Genomic DNA, 4,987 nt, shown 5'->3' with positions numbered 1-4,987 from the left:
GTAAACAAATAATCTAAAAGTAAACAATAGCAACGTTTGGTGTTGCAGCTGGACTTGGGTCTCATTTCCGTATTGGTGTTGTTTCAAGGTTCTGTCAGATAATCTATTTATATCCAGGTCGTGTCAAGGGTCATGGCAGCTGACGTTACAACAAAATCTTCATTTGACACCATGTACCTATTCAACCTACAGCCCCATGGTTTATGCAATTGCAGTAGACGAAATTATGAAGACATCGTCCTTTTATCAATGACGACATATTCACTGACGCGCCAAAGATCACATTTTGCACTGGTCAAAATGTAAGGTACATTCTTTGACAGTTCCCTGTCAGTTTGGTTTTGAAGGAAACAAGCAACTGCATTTACTTTTCAGGCCCATACTCACAGAGACCTCCCAAAAGTCAAACTCAAATGCAGGCATTTCCGGACGTTTTATTGTCGGAAGTAAAGGGTCTTCCTGTTGACCAGCAGAAGTTCGTATATGACGTAATAGTTACCATGGTAACGCGGAAACGTCAGGAAACGTGGTTAGACGCCAGGGACCCATCCCGTCTCGGTGATGTAGAGAATTTGCCCTGACTGACGCGTGGGACGTGTGTTGCCATGGCAGCGCCCCGCCCAATAAGCCCGTACTGCAAACACTTAACCCAGGCTGACCCAACCCAGCGCCAGTTTTAAGGGATCATTCATAATTCATTCAGAGGAACACGCTAAATCATGGATAGCATCTCAAAACACGGCGCTTGTTTCAATTTCAGAAGAAGCAAAAGTAGGGATGGTAACAGGGGAGGATTCGTAGATTCCCTCTACGTTCTACACACAATCCCAATGTGAGAGTTACTGATTTGTCCCCACAGATGGTCCGAGAGCATCTCAACCTTGTGGCCACAAGTGTCTCTGTTTGACACCCTCTGACATGCAAACAATTCAGGGACAAACTACTGCAGCCCCCATCTACCCAGAAAAACAGACAAACATGGCTATATGTGCTGTGACTTCAACCTAACCTTAGACATGTGTGACTCATGAAGCTGAGCTGCCAGTACGAAAATAAATCGGACCACCCTACTACATGTGGCTGCCAGGTTTATAACTGATGAAATATCTTATCTAAACAGACATAACTTTTCAGGTTCGTCTCCCGTACTCTCGAAATCATCTTAGGCAAAATGAAGCCTATAATATGATCTCGACCTATATTACAGACTACACACTGTCATCCCCGGTCCACACCCTCCCGTGTTAAATTGATTATTGCTACAAAGACAAGTCTGTGCCAATGATGTTCACTCAAGTACCAACGTTGCCAACAATAGTGTACATGTCATGTGGCTATCCAAATTACAGAAGGAGCAAAAACCTACTTTTAATATGTCTGTCATAAATATCCCAATTACAGAAGGAACAAAACCCTATAATATTATTACTTAATTCACACACTGCAACCCAACCCCTTTCCACGACACCATAAAAGTTTTGGACGACACAAACATCAGATGTGACATTTATAAAGACAGCGTTATGGCTGCAAAACGCCGCAGTGCGCATGCCACCCAAATAAGGCAAAAGGTAGGTCAACTGCCTCACTATACCTGTCACTATGGCTTCAAACTTGGCTGGCTTCCCCTTGATGACCGCTATGCTCTTGATCGGTTGGCGGAATCCTGGCGCTTCCTCCGCCATCTTGGGTCTGTTGCGCTGTTCCCTTACGGGGTTCTGTAGGTCACAGTCTGTCTGGAATTAGAGAAAGTTGGAAACATAAGCTGTGTTCTCCCGTCATGTAAGATTTACCAGGCAGGGCACAGGTTTGTACTCCTATGGCTCCACACGCGGGTTTCTAACATGTGCTGCAGAACTCGAGACAAGGTCACAGTAGGACCAATCAATGAGGCAGACAGAGCTGGGGGTATCTCTTTCAACTGGGGAGGGGTGGCATGTATGGAAGCAATAACTCTCTTCATGTCGAGAACATTGTGTAAAATATGGCACGATGTCAAGTGTTCGTTTTCAATGGAATGTTTTGCACTAACTACAATTACGATACATGGTTAGTGCACTTCTTCGACCCTGCTGGAACCGACCGACCATCCCCTGTCTAGCAGTGGTCCATCCCTTCGTTTGAAAAGGCGTGTCTGCCAATTATAAGTCTATCTATCTGTCAGAGTTTTCCCGCTCGTTTTGGGGTCTGAGTCATCGGCAGCTAGTTCTAGGTGGTTTCAGTGGTGGGCGTTTCCCCTTAGTCCAGTCTATCAGAATAAATCACTCCCTGGACAAAGAGCATGAGAGACAGTCTGGACTAGACTAGATTAGACCAGTCCAATCTTGAGACTGACACGTGCGCGTGCATCACATGGAAAACATCTCGCCGACTGCAGTGTAGGCAACACTGAGGTATCGGACTTATCTAGATACTTCATTAACATGTGTACATGTCTGGAATTGTAATTAGCAACTAATCGTCTATCTATGGCAATTAGTCTATCGCACGGTTGATATGTCTTAAATTATTAATCACTCGTCATATGCCATCATAACTACTGACTGCTCATTTTATTACTTTTCTAGACTGGAATAGGAGCCCGGAAAGGTTGCAAGTTCTAGTTCAAAGTGATAACTCTGACATTCAATACCATACTAATATACGTTTTCGTCCGTTGTGGTTGTTTCGTATATTAGAGAGTAATTTGTCTAGGGTGATCCAAATATGCCTAAGATTGGTGCCTGAGCTAAGTATTCCTGTCAGAGTTCTGCTCATCGGGTTGAGGATGGCTGGAGGCCAAGTTGAAGTACAATGCCATAACCTGCCAATGGACTAATAATAAACATCTGTTGGGTGGCTGCAGCACGAGCGGGGAATATTGCAGGGTACCACGGCCTGCTCTCTACAGGCCTATCAATTGTCGGGCGAGGGTAGCCGAATATCATATCATATAAAAAGATCATAACTCTTACCAGCATCATATCATAAATTTGTAATATACAACTACCGGATAAAGGGGTAATATCAATAAAAACTGCTATCCACAAATACTGCTCCACTATTATAAGGAAACGCGTACTGAATGCTGCTTCGCACAATCGTATAGCGGTACTTAGTACTTCAGTGACACAAGTAAAAGTCTGTGAGGTAGAGACTTTCACTTTAATGCAAAATCCTGCATATAAGGGCGTACAGTAATATCTGTAAAAGGGAGATTCTGTTGTGTCGTTAGAAAGCCCCTCCCTTCCTCGTGCCAGTCGATATATGATTGATCTCCGTTAATTTATCGCACAGTCGCCCAACATACAATCAGTAGGTCACTGACTCTTCCCGGAATTGCTAGGACCATGAGAAAGACTTGCCAATGTGAATCCCATGGGGAAGGTTTGTACATGTGGGCATCTAGATATCCGATACTAGACCCAGTAGACACGTCTGTATGTCAGTAGTAATGGCGGATGTAGTAAAAAAAAAAGGTAATATACATGAGGTTATATTGTTATATGGATTTTAGAAGTCTGGTGAGTGAATTTAAAAATTCCAGTTCATGATCAAAGGCATATATAGAACGTGACTGTAACAATAGTGAGGTATAATCAGGGGAGGAATCTGAAGAACATTGCTCAGTTATTGGTCTACTGGGAATCATATCTGCCGTCAGACATTATATGAGTACAATGGTCAGGAAGACATTTTGACTTTTACTTGTTTTACGACTTTTTTCGGCATGCAAAATGGTTTATGTTATCATTCCGTGCAACGCGGTTTCATCGTCGCCCTCACAGTTTGAACTGAAGTATGATCAGCTGCCGAGGTAGCTTTCTTTACGGTGGAGGACGAATGTTCATTGTCATATTGGGCCAATCTCATATCTCTTTATAGTTTAAATAGAAACGGATACTAGTAGCCTTTATTGTACACCCATACCCTATAACGCACATACATTGGCAACAATACTAGTCTAAACATGTGTTATGAAACTACTCTAATAATGCATAGGTTCGGCTTCATCTCGTCTATTGGTAATGTTCGATTTATATGTTGAGATCGGGCTGGTCAAAACGAATAGATCGGTGCAAAAACAAAGGGCTGGCACTAGATCTATTGGAAATTGTTATTGTTCAACACAGAAGTGCCGACTGTTCCATGCTGGGCCCGGGTCTTTCCCCTGTGATGGACGGGGCACAACTGGCGGAGTCTGGCCGGGTTCTATCCAGACTTCCCGGGATCAGAACACCCCGTCTGTCCGTCTCCGCATTCACAGAAAAACACGCGCGACTCTCGACTAAAATAGACGCACAATTTCGTAACTAAGTCGAAGGTTGCCACCAAACAACGTAACTACATATACTATATACTATATGAATATATATATAAATATATTTATTTCTAAAATACCAAATTGTTTCAAGCTTAAACTTTGACACAAAGGAGATAATATAGTGATTGGGTAATGCAATATTTGATATTGTAAACAACAAGATTATTGAACCATAGCCATATATGACGGTCAAAGTGCCCTCCCCCTCCCCATCATACATACGCCTGTCTCAGCTGCAGTAAACATAACCTTCTTGGCAGAAGGTAATAATTCTTGCCGGCATCACAAGTGATTAATAAAGCTCCACACAAGCCAACTTTCCCCCAAAGGCAACATCATGTCCTGTCAGACTTCATTAGTATGGTTGTGACGCAGTCTGCTTACCTTGGGTGGGGATGGGAATTCCAGAGGTCAAAAGGAAAAGCTAACCGAGGCGACGAAGACGAGAAACGGGAAGAAAAAGAGCGCGCCGAGCGTCAGAGCAGAACGGGTCAGGCGGTAGAGGGTTAGATTTTCCTTCTGACATCTCTCTAAGAAAACTGAGGGACGCCTGCGGCCATACAGTATGGCGACCGGCCGATGCGGACTAAGGGAGGACGTTCCTCCATACGCCGAATATGTAAGAAGATATCTCCCCTGTACACAACAGAATAGCCCACGTGTGGAGACAGGGGGAGGGCAGGC

At 43.8% G+C, this 4,987-nt stretch overlaps 1 protein-coding gene across 1 annotated transcript in view; it reads right to left on the bottom strand.

Moving 5' to 3' along the window:
• LOC109482506 (titin-like) overlaps positions 1–4,987 on the bottom strand; it is a 90,895-nt gene extending 85,908 nt beyond the window's left edge. The window contains 1 exon segment of the mRNA XM_019785239.1: positions 4,688–4,987. The gene's annotated coding sequence lies outside the window, so the exon portion shown is untranslated.

Source organism: Branchiostoma belcheri, unplaced genomic scaffold (assembly GCF_001625305.1).
Source record: "Branchiostoma belcheri isolate BF01 breed outbred unplaced genomic scaffold, Haploidv18h27 scaffold11, whole genome shotgun sequence".
Classification (NCBI taxonomy): Eukaryota; Metazoa; Chordata; class Leptocardii; order Amphioxiformes; family Branchiostomatidae; genus Branchiostoma; species Branchiostoma belcheri.
This window is presented reverse-complemented; position numbering and strand designations above follow the sequence as displayed.